Source organism: Berghia stephanieae, chromosome 5 (genome assembly GCF_034508935.2).
Source record: "Berghia stephanieae isolate SIO BIC M18660-M18661 chromosome 5, UCSD_Bste_1.3, whole genome shotgun sequence".
Lineage (NCBI taxonomy): Eukaryota > Metazoa > Mollusca > Gastropoda > Nudibranchia > Aeolidiidae > Berghia > Berghia stephanieae.
Window position 1 is genome coordinate 51,579,660 of NC_088364.1, and position 15,200 is coordinate 51,594,859.

General features: G+C 35.6%; 1 protein-coding gene across 1 annotated transcript in view; it reads right to left on the reverse strand.

The window, feature by feature from the left end:
• LOC144973154 (neuronal acetylcholine receptor subunit beta-3-like) overlaps nt 1-15,200 on the reverse strand; it is a 142,173-nt gene that overhangs the window by 54,607 nt on the left and 72,366 nt on the right. The window lies entirely within an intron of this gene.

Sequence of the window (15,200 nt, forward strand, 5' to 3'; positions counted from 1 at the left end):
AAATAACAAAACAACAAAAAACTTGAGCTTTTATAAAGTTAATTGCCATACTCTGGGAAAACACGTTTTTAAAAATTTGGCCAGAAAACTCGTCCTTCAAATATCGATCGATTCAAGGACCCTCATCTTGGAAAAAAAAACAAAAAAACTCTCAAACCTGGGACTTCGCGAAGTGAAGGAGAGTGTCATACCACAAGGCTGAACAGCACGAATATAATAAAAAAAATAAGGTGCCCACTATAAAGTCTCAGCCACTGTACACCATTATTTAACACTATTAAAAATATTCTAGGAACACCCCCTTCCTTCCAAAACAGCACAACAAGCCAGCAAGATTAAACCCTAATAAACCATCCAAAAGAAGTAAATTTTTAAAAAAAAGGACAACTACAGTTTGTGAGATCGAAACGTCAACCATAACAAAAGCAGCTCACACCACAAATACCCATCTTAGAAAACCTTCCCTTTACCTCAAAAATAGTATAAGTTAACAATCCAACCCCCTCCCCCCTCCATGAAAAAAAACTCCCCAAAACGAACAAAGCAAACAAACACACACACACACACACACAAACAAAACAAAACAAATAACATTAACCAATAGCAACAAATCACAAAAAAGCCAAAAAAAAACAAACCCCCAAACAAACCCAAAACAAAACAAAATCAAAACAACAACAACAATTCTCTCTCTCTCTCCCCCCCCCCCTCCTTAAACACAAACCATAAAAAAAACAACAAAGTAAAACAAATCATTCTTACAATACTAGTCTATTTATTTCACCCGGTCTGTCTGCTCCAAGTGAGATAACTCCAGTGGTATAAATCTGTCATAATATGATAACATTCCAAATGGATACATCTTCTTTTGACAAAGATAACAACGATAGAATCTTTGCTATAACCAAGTTTGATACGTGTATTCTTTTTATGTTTGATAACATTTGAAAAGTGAGTACAGATAAAAGAAAAAAAATACAATATAGAGGGCGCTTTATGCCACACAGACGAGAAATGAATAATGAGTGGCGGAGTGCTCAGTTTGTAGCGCGTTCGCGTTTGCAACCCCCCCTCTCCCTCTCTCCCCCTCTCTCTCTGACACGGTCACATGGAAAGTGCTACTAAGTTGGATCTTAGATTCGACTTCCTATCACCGGGATATCTTTATTTCTCTTTTCGTCTGACTTTTTTTTATTCCCTTCAATAACAACAACAACAACAAGAAATAAAGAGAAAACAAACAAACAAAAAAGTCAAAGTACACAAACAACTACAAAACAAAACAAAAATAAAACTCAAACCAGAAAAAAAAAGACAAACAAACAAAACAAAACAAAACAACTCCCAACCTAAAAAAATACCCCAAGAAAAACAAGACAAAACAAAAACAAATAAATGAAAAAAATACAAAAGCCAAAAAAAAAAAAAAAAAGAAAGTACAAAAAACAAACAAACCAAACCAAAACAAAAAAAAACCCATAAAAAATACAAACAAAAAATTCCAACAGAAACAAAATAAAACCATTATAAGTATAAAAAAAACTTAACAACAAAACACCAACGAACCAACAAAAAACAATAGAACAAAAATATAACAGAAAAAACCCCGCTAAAAACCCCCCACAAAATGAAAAAGACAGAGAAAAAAACAAACAAACAAATAAACAATCAAACAAGATATAAAACAACAAAAAAAGATAAAAATCCAAAACATTATGAGCTGAAATTATATTCACGAGGATATAAAAAGCTATGATGAACGAGTTGTGCTCAAAATAGATCTTATAGACTGTGCTACCTGGCACTAACATGGTCGAATTCAATAACAATAATAAATAAATTAAAGAATTAAACAGGTAAACGAACGAGAAAGTACATTATAAAGTTGTTTTTTTTAAATTGAACAAAACTAATTATACAATCTCTCTAAAAAGTTCAAAACATAAAAGATCAACAAGAGGAAAAGCACCTAAACTAACCAAACAAAACAAAACAGAACAACGCAAAACAAAATAAAACACAACCAAACCAAACAACCCCCCCCCCACAAAAAAGAAAAACAGCGGAAAATAACACTTCCACAACAATAACAACAACAACAACAACAACAACAACAACAACAACAACAACAACAACATCAACAACCGCAACAACAACAGAAATAGGCAAAACTTAAAACATAGAAGAAAAAAAAAGAATAAATAAAGAAAGAAAACTCCCTTTATTCATCCCATATGGGAAATTTGTCTCTCCACTCATTTAAAAGGGAAGTCTGGAATAACCCAGGCGTCAGCTACAGTGCTGCGCCGCAAATTAATCTAGGGCTAGGTGACTTGCTCCAGGCCACACAGCGCAACGGCCGATGATTTTGTATAAGTTCAAAGTAAACGGTGTTGAGTGGAAGTTTCTTGAAAATAAATGGAAAAATAATAATATTGAACTCCTACGTTTGGAATTTCGAACGAGTTCTCAATGCCGCTTCGCGACATTGGGAGCGCGAATTGGGAACAAGTTGGAGATTTCAAATGCACGAGTGCAAGAATACTTTTATTATATCCCTCTAATGACTTCACCTATACTGGCGTACTCTGGAAAAACACTTATTAGAAAATTTGGCGAAGTCCCAAATTTGAGAGTTTTTGCCAAGATGAGGGTCATTCAAATCGATCGATATTTGAAGGACGAGTTTTCTGGCCAATTTTTAAATATGTTTTATTTCAAGATCACGGCAGTATATTATTTCTCATCAAAATGTATTTTTTACAATGATTGGTTCTCGCATTTAACGATTTTACGTTAATAATTATGGCTATGATCAGGATACCATTACGCTGCAAAATCTATTTTTTAGTAAAATCGGAAAAAAAAAATTCTTCTGTTATAAAGGACCTAATCGGGGTGTCTCAATATATTTTGCTATACTAAAATCCGATTTTTCCCAAAACCAGAGGAGTACAATAAAAAGATAAAATCATGAATTCGTCATGTGCGGCTTTGTGGTGGTAGAAACTCGGCTTTTGCTCTTGGAGGTCAATATTTCGACTCATTTGTGAGAGTCGCAACGTTGACGACTCCGTGGAAAGTGCTTTTCACTCACGTTTTCTGTCAAAACTAAAAGGTGAAAAATAATGACCTGAATAATAACAGTGTTATCTGCGAAAGAAAAATAATATGATATCGCCTCATATGCAAATTGCCTCGTCCTAAGCGTTGGCTTGGCTACATACCTATGTAAAGCGACTTGAGCCCGTTCAGTGGACATTCCAATAATATAATCTCACAAAAAGCTCCCACATCTTATCTCTTTGTAATATGACAAGGGTACGTACTCCTATCAGTATAACACTCGCTATCGGATTGGAAGGTCCTGGGTTCGAGTCTGGCTCGGCGCATAGTTGAGTCCTTGGAGAAGACTCTTTACTTACATTCTCTCACCGTACTCAGATGTAAAATGAGTACCTGGCCCTTAACAGCGTTGTCTCTGTCGGAAAAATTGTAATATCGCCTGATCGGCTTCAAGTCTCGTTCTACATGTTACGTGTTGCTGTTGGTCAAGGACCCCTTGTAAAGCGCTTTGAGCACGTTTAGTGGATATTGCAGTATATAAAAGCTCGTTTTTTTTTCAAAACGCTATTGATAGAATTTGGAGCCGCTACGCACTCAAACCTCTCAGGGTCTGCTGGCACTTGAGGCGATGCAAGGGATCTTCACCTAGTCCTATCAGCTGCCATTCTTGGGGCCACCTCGAGGGACATATCTCTTTGCTTTAGGTCCCTCTTTATGGTACGTCTCAAGGTCTCCTAGGTTCGGTCTCACTTCCTTTTTCATTTTGGTGTTCATCGCAAATCCTTCCTGGTCAGTGATTTGTCAGGTCTACGACAGATATGCCCCAATCATTGCCATCTTCTTTTAATGAGACTATCCAGACTGGAGAATCCACTTTCACTCAGCTCTCAGGTTCTCATTTGAGATTGTATTCGGCAACCAATCTTGAAGATTCGTTGTAAACATTTGTTTCGGAATACCTCAAGTCTCTGGATGGTATTCCCTCTGATCTTCCAACACTCCATAGAACAAAACCATAAGGACATTGCTTTTAAAAATATTTAATTTAGTGCTGGATCCATACAAACCAGTTGCTCTCCAAATTTGTTTAAATGAAGCAAATACTTGGTTTGCCTAACTTATTCTGGCTTTTATCCCTTCATTGTAGTCACAATATATTGTCAATTTGCTGCCTAAGCAAGAATAATTTTGAATATCTTCCAGAGGATTTCCATCAATGAGCTCTGTATCTTCCTTCGTATGTGGTGTTGATTCTCATAACTCTCATGTAAATAACTTTGAACCAGCTATGGGAATCCCCTAATATGCGTAGGGACATTACGGTGTCATTGTTTTGTCAACCTATAATTGGCTAGGGATAGACTGAATCGCATACTAACCACACGTATACTCAGTTCGTAATTTAAGTCGTATGATAATTTATTTTATTCCTTTTTGTTTTTGATAACAAAAGGCATCTATGGGGGCTTGGTGACGTGTCTGATAGTCCGGGAGCCCTCGGTTCTGACACATCGATTTTTCAATTTCTATTGAATACGTGGAAGGAAATTATATCAAGCTCGAAAGTTAAAAGAATGTACTGTGTGAGTGCCTGCGAATGTTTTTATTATATATATATATATATATATATATATATATATATATATATATATATATATAAGGTGGCAAGAGAAGGAAAGAGAGAGAGAGAGAGAGAGAGAGAGAGAGAGAGAGAGAGAGAGAGAGAGAGAGAGGAATAGAGATATAGTATAATGTGTGCATGCGACCGGGGAGAGGTGTTATAGAAAATTTTGCCAAGAAATCAATTTCTTATTCACTTATTTCAATGTCAAAAAATGGAATCAATTTACTCTCATCTTGCTCATTAAATGTTATTGTTATGAGTCTTCTGATTTGTATTTTAGTCCACTTTGCATTAATTGGTTAGCTTGGCCTGTTAGATCAAGTGAAAAGCACTTTGCAATAGACTACTATCTTATCCATAAGGCGGCAAGCAATAAATGTTACTGTCCATTTAACATTATTGATTTTATAGCTTTGAATGTTTACTTATGCAAGCGAATGATAAAAAAAAATAAAATAATTGGATAGGAAAAAGATCGTAAATCATGTTTTCATCGTTGATAACAGGTGCCCTCTTCTCCAATCAACAAAAGGTTTGAACATATTGCTAAAACGTAACAGCAAAAAATATCACATTTTTCGGCTAAAAGGAACACTAAATTCACGACAGGTATGAAAGAATTCCTGGATATTGGCAGCGACTGAATGTCTAAGAGAGACTTACCAAAACGTCGTATTAGTGACATTCGACATACAATTTCACCATTATTATATTAAGTTATTATGAATCATTGTAGCTTTCATTAATTTAGCTTTCATACGCTTCTCTGGGATAGTAAATGAAAGTTGGTTTAAAAACCGACAGTTTAGCACAAAAAGAATGGCAGAAATAGCATTTCAAAGGTTCGTAAAAGTGTGGACAAAGTTTGAGACATTTCTTTGATTTTACGGGGACATCCTAATTTCTTAGACTATTTTTTGACCATTAAAACATTAAAAAAAAAGATAAATTAAAAAAATAAATTCCCTTTATTCATCCCATAGGGGAAATTTGTCTCTAGGGTCTATTCCAAGGGAAGTCTGGAATAACCCAGGCGTTAGCCGCAGTGCAGTGCCGCAAATTGAGCTAGGGCGAAGTGACTTGCTCAAGGCTACACAGCTCAGCGGCGGGTGATCGAACTAGCTACGGGTACGAAGCGAAGACCGTATCGCTGAGCCGCGCTGCTCCCCCCAAGTACGCCAGTAAAATTGACGAGAAGAGTAAATATTACTTTTTATAATAACCCTATTATGGTGAAAAGTTTTTAACACGACTTTTTGTTACATCGACTCGGTGTTGCATGAAATGGGAATATTATGGTTCTATATTATGCCCTGCTGAGGGAATTAATAAAACATTGTTAAGGGCTGTGAACATAATAAATTCGTGTAAGTGCGCTATATTATTGTTTCAATTTATTTATTTATTCTTTTATCTATTTATTTAATTATCTATTTATTTAGATTAATAACTCTTTTGCATGTGATACATTGTCATACACTGACAAAACAACTATTTCATTATGTCAAGAAAATTTCACTTATATTTTTATTGATGAATTACGATAACACTTATCATGTAAAACAATTTTTAAAACCCAGGATTCCCTTTTCTTTGAAAAGGTTTCAGGTCTAGAATGTATTGATAATTTGAGGGTCGTTAATTCATTGGTGTTGGAAGTGAAGTGTCTCCTTAAAATACAAAAGGTGTTTTGTCATTTATGTTAATGTACTGAGGTACAGATCTCAACCCCCCTCCCTATCCCCTACTTTGTCATATCAATATTTAAAGTGGTTCTTTCAAGCCATTGGGCCCATGGAGCCGGTGTTTATCCTGGTCTCTATAGTGTGAGATGGACAATATCATTTCCAGTTGCTTGCAACCCTTTGGATAGAACACTATCAGGCCCGCTACACATCAATATGTAAAGTGGTTCTTTCAAGCCATTGGGCCCATGGAGCCGGGGTTTATCCTGGTTTCTATAGTGTGAGATGGACAATATCATTTGCAGTTGCTTGCAACCCTTTGGATAGAACACTATCAGGCCCAGCTACCGAATCGCTCCCGAGTGGACAGTGGGGGGTGGGGGGGGGGGGGTGTCAGAAAAGATCATCTCGACTTCACCCTGGTGTCGGTCCCTATGCATTTAAAGCGAGTGGTCTACCAACTGATTTATCTGGATCCCCTGATATATGTGTACTGAAGAGTCAATTTGGTATTGTGTCGGAATGGATTAAAAGAAAAAGAACTTGAGTTTAAAATAAAAATGATCAGAATCAGTGGCGTGGCATGCTTACAGTATAAGGTGGTGCCAGATTCTGAAGAAAATGACTGAAAACATGCTATATTTGTAAATACAAAAGACTTTTTTTTAATTAAAGAAAATACTAAAATAAGTGAGAGGCGGAATATACCATTTCTCAGTTTTATTTTTAAAAATGCTGTAATCCATTTTTAAAAGATGGATGCGGTGCCAGGCACCAAATCAACCAATATATCAACGCGCCTGATCAGAATTCAAATATTTAACTTTTTAAAAAGTTTTAAGAATCAAAACTCACTCTCCTTAATTTTGAAGGCTCAACATTAGTCCCCATGCCTTTTTCAAGGTGTTCCCATAGCTCAGCTGGTAGACCACTCACAATCAAAGGGGACGCTCCTGTTCACCCAGCAGTTACTGGGTAGCTGGGTCCGTTCGATGTGGTGGAATGTACTTTGCGACAGACTAGCATCCTATCCAAAAGGTAGTAAGCAATTGCTGCTGTCCTTTTAACGCTACAGAAACCGGGATTAACTCCGGACCCATGGGCCTAATGGCTCTTAATGACTACGACATTTTTCAATAAAGGCATTATTTTTTACTCTAATTTAATAAGTTAAGTTTAACAATGAATTTTATGCGATGTGTTCTTGTTTACAGGTCTGATAACCCAAATTATTATGGTCTCATTGTTTTAATGGAAATACTCTCAAATTGGTGGAAAATTTGTTCATTACAACAATGTTAAATCAGGCCCATAATTGCGTTCGGTTATCAAACCTGGTAATTTGTGCATCTAGATTTTAAGCATTAACTCACTCAACCCTAACACCGTAGTTTACCAAGGTTACTTTTTTTTTTACCCCATTCCTATTTTTTACATTTTTCTGAGACAAATTATAGGCCTAGTATCAAAGCTAATGTTTTTAGTTTTTGCATGTTAATGATAGTTGAATAAAACTATCTATGTACATGCTCGTTTTTAATACATTTTTTTCCAATATTGAAAAGTAGTAAAATTCTATAGGAGTGAGTGAGTTAACTTACTTAATCCTCGTCCTAATATCGTTCAGAGACGATTGATCCATAGTTTTTAGAGTTAAAACACAATATCATTGTCTTGAAAAATGCAGCAACGGAAAAAATCAAATTAATAAGGAGAAATCTTCTACAAAGCATTTCTTAAAATAATGACTTGGATTGATATTGGAGTCACTCATCGTACTGTATTATTTTAGACAGATACGCGTGCTCCCTGTTGTAGAATGATAATAAAGGCAATCGAAACAGACACTGGATAAATACATGAATGATGAAAGGGAAATTACTACGAAATACAGATCTACAAAAAAGAACAGTTATCTACAATAATTTTTTAAACCAGATAAATAATAAATATATAAATAAATAGACAGATAGATAAATAAACAGATAAAATCATTAATTACAAAAATAAATAAAAAGATAAATAAATATATAAAAATAGAGATAAATAATGATAAATACATAAATAGAAATTTAGATGAGTAAACAAATAAATAATCAATTACATAAATAACTGTCTCTCATTATTACCGACGTAGAAAATTGGCATCTTACTTTATTGAGTGAGAAAAAAAACCCCACCTTTTTCTTATTTGTGGTACACCGTGGCAAAATGTCAAGATGAACTAATCGAAGAAAACACAGTTCAAATTGATCAGAAAAAGGACACTTATTAAGTAAGGACATTTCGTTTTCCTATGAAGCATTAATTGTGACTCATATTTTCTTTTCTTTTAAAAAAAAGATCTGAACTTTTCTTTGTCTGGCACCTGCCATACACACTTGTTCAGATCTTTATCTTACACCGGTGCCTGTTCCGTAATGTTTCAGTTTCAGATTTTTAAATAAACAAAATTACACCCTTTCGCGTCCGATGTCATGACACAGGCATTCAATGAAGTGATAAAGACAATCTACCCCCCCCCCCCCCCCGCCAAAATCAAAGATAAATAAATAAAACAAAAACAAACACACAGACAAAAACAAAACAAATAAACCCCCCCCCCCACAAAAACAACAAACAACATTAAAAGAAAAAAGAAAACCAAATAATATTTGATGTCAACAGGAATCACTATTGTAGTCAAAATTAAGCGAATTGGGTGTTCATAAACCTGCCCGAGGAAATTGAGAAGAAAGTGCCCGAAAAGGGGCTCGAACTCGGTCAGTCACAGTGCAATGCCTTAACCATCCGTCCACCTCAACCCTGTCTTTTGTTGGGGGGGGGGGGGGTATTTTATATAAGTTAAGATAAAAAATTCTTAAGCATTAGGTTCATCCCGACATATTACCATTTTGAGACGATTGGTCACATTATTTAGGCCATAGGAAGTTTTCACTTCATTTGTGACCCACTTTTATGGTCTCATAATTGTTGTAGTGAAAATACTCTCAAACCGACGGAAAATAATAATATTCATTTCCTACAATGTTCAGTCAGGCCCATTATTGTATTTCGATTATCAGACCTGGTAATTTGTGCACCTAGATTTTAAGCATTAAAAAAATTGAGCTTTATATAGCGCAATATCCATTAAATGTGCTCAAAGCGCTGTACAAGGGATCCCTGGTCAACAGCAACATTTAACATGTAGGACTGGACATGATGCCTGTTAGGCGATATTACAATTTTTTCGGACAAAGACAACGCTGTTAACGGCCAGGTACTAATTTTACACCCGAGTACGGTGAGAGACTGTGAGTAAAGAGCCTTTTCCAAGGACTCAACTATGCGCCGAGCGCGAGGCTCGAACCCAGGACCTTCCGATCCGAAAGCGAGTGTCATACCACTAGACCACATAGCCGCACAGACCTCAGAGCCGCACTTTACCCCCCCCCCCCTTCCCGCTCCATCTCCAAATACCAACCGGTTAGAGACGTTTGTAGTGTTGAAACACAATAAATAATAAAAATTATCAAAAATGAATATAACAGCTTCAAAAAGAACAAAATACCAAACACGGAACGTTTCGGGCTCAAACCCCTTCTTCGGGTCAAAAAAAAAAACCCCAACAAAACAAAAACAAAAAACACTACATTACTAAATTCCAGATAGACGACAGAGTTATTTTGTAGGTCCTCTCTGTGGAAAAATCTTGGAAAGTAACCCAAAAAAAAAAAAAAAAGCAAAAAAAAAAAAAAAAAAAAAAAAAGCGTTTGATATGTTGACTAACTAAGGAGTTCCAAATTGAGAGGAATTAAAACAAGGCATAACATTTTGGTGCGCAAAAAAAAAAAGAATTACTGGGTAGATAACTCATGTAAATGTTGCTGCTCGAAGCTCGAAGAAATAAATAACAATGTGAAATTGAATGTAAGTTTCAATCTTATTACAAAAACAGATCAAATGAACGTTTCGGGTGCTTCAATTTCACATTGTTTTTTTATATTAAAAAAGTAAAATCGTGGTAGAATAGAAATAGGTGTAAAATGTATCCGTGCAGAAAATCCAATATATCTAGCGGTTAAAATAATCACAACACAATAAAACACAATAATAATATGTCTCGAAAAATACAGCACAATAAAAAATAAATAGGTAGGCAGAAAGTTTCAACGAAGAATTTCAAAAAAAGATAATGACCTGGACTGATATTAGAGTCAACCATCGCAGTGTCTTATTTACAACAAGAGATGAAGTGAGTAGGAAAGTACCAGTCTTATTTAAACAAGGGTGATTTGTCTTACTCTGAACAAAAGACGTTTTAAAAATGTTGGCAGAAAAGCCCGTCCTTCATTAATTAATTTTAAAAACATTGATTTATGAATCAGATATGCCGTCCTGTCATTGAAACATTATGGTAATAGGAATATAAAGTATATTCAAAACAATATTTTGAAAATCAAGGCGGCTTTTTTTCAACTCTCTCCTTACTAGCCATTTTCAGGATTTTTCCCAAAACTTCACACACAACTAACACAAAATAGATTTTTTATCACTCAAACACAATAGCAGTAAGTTCTTGCTATAAATAATTTCTTTAGCAAAATATGCTCTATCTACAACAAACTGTTCATTTTATTTAAATTTTATGATGTAAAAGAAAAATTTTAATAAGAAAAATGTTGGTTGTATCGTAACGAATGTGACGATTTTCCTATAGCTAGTAAGGAGAGGGTTAAAAGATACGTTTCTCTGTCTTCCTGTCTGCGATAACTACTGAGAAAACTGGCGTCCTATTTTATAAGTGTAGAAACCCATTATTGACCTGTACTAAGGGTCACGGTACATATCTGTGTTTTGATAGTACTTATAAGGCGGCGCCTTCGATACACTGATATTGAATTAATATAGGGGATGATCGGGGTTGGGGCCCAAGATGGGGTTGGGGGGGGGGGGGGGTGGAGAGTGGGGGCGGGGGGGGGGGGGGGGGGGGGGGGGGGCGGTGAGATCTATCGATTTGGAAGTCACTACACTAATCGTTTTCATTGTGATACGTTGGTATATTCCGTCATCATCGTGATCATAGTCAACACCATCATGGATCGTATGATGATGATGATGATGATGATGATGATGATGATGATGATGGTGGTGGTGGTGGTGTTGATAATGATGATGATGATAATGATGAGGATGGTGATGATGATGATGGTGATGGTGGTGGTGTTGATAATACTGATCATGGTGATGATGATGATGATGGTGGTGGTGTTGATAATAATGATGATGATGATGATGATGATGATGATGATGATGATCATCATCTTCATCACCACCACCACAACCACCACGGCCACCACCACAACCACCACCACCACCACATCCTCCTCTTCTTTCTCTTTCCCTAATCTTCCTCTTCATCCTCCTCCTTCTCCCTCTCCTCCCTATCAATAGAATACAAGACTCCTATCTCAAGGTCACAGACCGGGCGGGTTGCGCCTGTATGATGACATTGTGTTGGGAGACGTGCTCGAGAGTGATGGGAGATTGATATAAATATAATAACCAGATAGACATGGAATCGGAAAGGGAAATGCAGTGAACGATGGAAGATGGAGTGAGAAATATCGTGCCCAGGACGCCAGAGAATAATGACTGTAAGCAACGGTAATAGAGGGGAAAAATCTTGGCCGAAGTATCTATTTGAAATGACGTATCTTGATAATAATGGTAAAGATCAGGAAGGAGAAATGAAAACAATTTTTATGATTATTTTATAATAATGATGATGATGATGATGACGATAACAATAATAACAATAATGATGATGATAATGATGATGATGATAATAATAATAATAATAATAATAATAATAATAATAATAATAATAATAATAATAATAATAATAATAATAATAATAATAATAATAATAACAATAATAATAATAATGATAATAATAATAATAATAATAATAATAATAATAATGATGATGATGATAATGGTGATGATGACGACGATGACGATGACGATGACGATGATGATGATGATGATGATGACGATGATGATGATGATGATGATGATGATGATGATGATGATGATGATGATGATGATGATAACAAATAACAATAATGGTAATAATAGAAACCAACAAGAACAACACCATAGAAAAAGATAATATAATAGGATTTCTTTTATTCCACTTGTTTTAACTGGCACTCGACTATCGTTATAATATTATTTCACTTCTTTAAATGAAAGGAAAAAATAATGACTCTATATTATATTTCTCTGGCTTGATCCTGAGCGGGATAACAAATATAAAATAGCTCTAGATATAAACAAAGATCAATGGTTTGGACGTTTTGAGTTTCTCCTTAAATAACAATAACGATAAATATTGAATTGTAAGCCTCAATTTATTAGACGAAGACAGACAATGCAGAGGTTTCGGGTTTCCCCTTTATCAACTAAACAGGATGAATAAAACACTACAGACGAATGAGATAATGTGATTTTGGCGTTGTTAAGGTAAATAATTTATATAACGTCCATTATCTGTCTTCGTCTAATAATAAATTGATGCTTACAATTCAATATTTATCGTTATTATTTTCTTCGCACTTCAAGCAGCAAAACATTTTCATTATCTCTTAAATAACAAGAAATGAAGTGAGTAGAAAAGTGCCAGAAGATATTAACGTGGGGTCCCAAAAGGTCCTGATTGAATCCGGATGAGATGGATTTTTTCTTTCTGACACCCTTCTTAACTCAGCAGTGTTTGAGTTGCTTTCTTTGTCTGTTAGATCTGCCAGAAAGGACTTTGCGATATTGTTTTTGTTTTTAAGGGGTTTACGGCGCTTGCAACATATTTAGGTTATATCAGCGCCAATAAAAAGGAAGAAATCGGATAGTAGAAAGCTCTAGAATTACAATTAAAGCACCAAAGAGAAAGTAAGACAAAGGGGAACTGGGAACAAATAGGGATCAAATGTAGATTCCAAGAGCAGACACCACCAATGTACTTAGTTTGAGATCACCTATAAATCTCATCCGGACACAAGCAAAAAATCCAACAAAGAGGAATACACTCAAATGCATACATTATACATTAAAAATAACAAATATAATATTACATAACAGGGAGATGATTTACAAGGAAAAAAATATCATCTCCCAAAACAAAACCAAGTAATCTCATTCCAAGACAAAGACAGAAAGCATGCTGGAAAACAGATATAAGGGGATAGAAGACACAGCAGGTACCTCCCTGCCCACTATGAGAGGTCAGGAACCCCACCCAGGACTTTGCGATAGACAGATAGACTAGCGTCCTTTAAAAAAGGGAAGCGATTGCTATTTTACGTTTAACGCTATGGAAACCGGAATGAGCTCCAGCCCCATCGGCCTTGCTTAGGGCTCTGTAGGACTACTTGAAAAAAAATCAAATAGGACAATCTTATTTATTTTCCTACTCGTGTAAATATTATATTCAGCAGTGGTCTTATATAGGAGGAACGAAGTTGACGCCACTCAGCTCTTTGTTATTGTTTTTATACGGCCAGTTGAGCTGGTTAGGTTTCACTAAAATCATTCATGAGACTATAACCGTTAAAAGTTACACATCATTTTCTGTGTTGCTACATTTTATGTGATTGGCGGACATTGTGAGTATTTTACATGAACGCATAGCATCAATATCTAGGTTTGGTTTGAGATTATTTTCACCACACCAATGAGACCATAACAATTTGGATTACCAGACTTGTACAAATATCCCTTTATTCATCTCCCAGGGGAAGTTTGTCTTTATCAGACCTTCCTACTACTACGACGAAAATTTAGTAAAAATATAAATTTTGGCTCCAATTTCAGAACTTCATGAGCATCTCTAAGTCATTAAAACGTATCACACATTGAGGGCTGATGTGTAGCCATCGTTAAGTTATAGCCTGACACTGACCAAAAGATGACGTCAAAATGCCAGTCTTTTGCCACAAAAGAAAACAAATCGTGAGTTGTATTCATTAGTTCAACCAATGAAATAACTTGTTTCCTTGAGCTCTACGAACGACAACTCACTAGTCGTTACACAAACCTAAAAAAAATGACGTCAAACTGCCAGTCCTAGAAGGTTCTTGTGTCAGGTTATAATATGTTAACGATGGCTACGGTTGATGCCAGACAACATAATGTTTTAGGATTTAGAGGTGGTATTTAATCCCAGAGAAGGTAAATTGTTGATTTTTAAATTTAACTATAAGCAACTACGATTTTAAACTCCTAAAAATTACGAATTTTTAAATTTTCACTCAGGCAGGTCTGAGTCTTCATGGTCTATTCGGAGGGAACACAGAAAAAAACCCCAGGGCGAGATGACTTGCTTAAGGCCGCAAAGCTGGATGAAAAGTCGAACTGGATACCTTTAGGGTATGAAACTAAGACCACACCTCCGAGTCACGCTGCTCCTAAATAAGTGTAGAATTGGTCCACATGAGTTTCTTTGTTAATAAACTCATTCTCCTAATTGTTTTCACGGTTATGAGCTTTGGGCCTCAATTTTAATATTTAATTCCGAGATGAATGACGACTGAGAGACGTTTAAACAAATAAAATGATCACGGTATTGTCACAGATCTTTTAGATCTTTATTGAAGAAAAATTTAGATTGCTTTATGTATTGACACGATTGATCAGCACAAGAACATTATTATTATTACAATGTGCATCGCATTTCGAGTATATTAATTATTTTAATCTTATCACTGGAGGCTGGTTGTAAAGAAAGAAAAAGTCAGTAGTTGATTCACTTTTACTATAGATAACGCCGGTCTTCGGAATGTGAT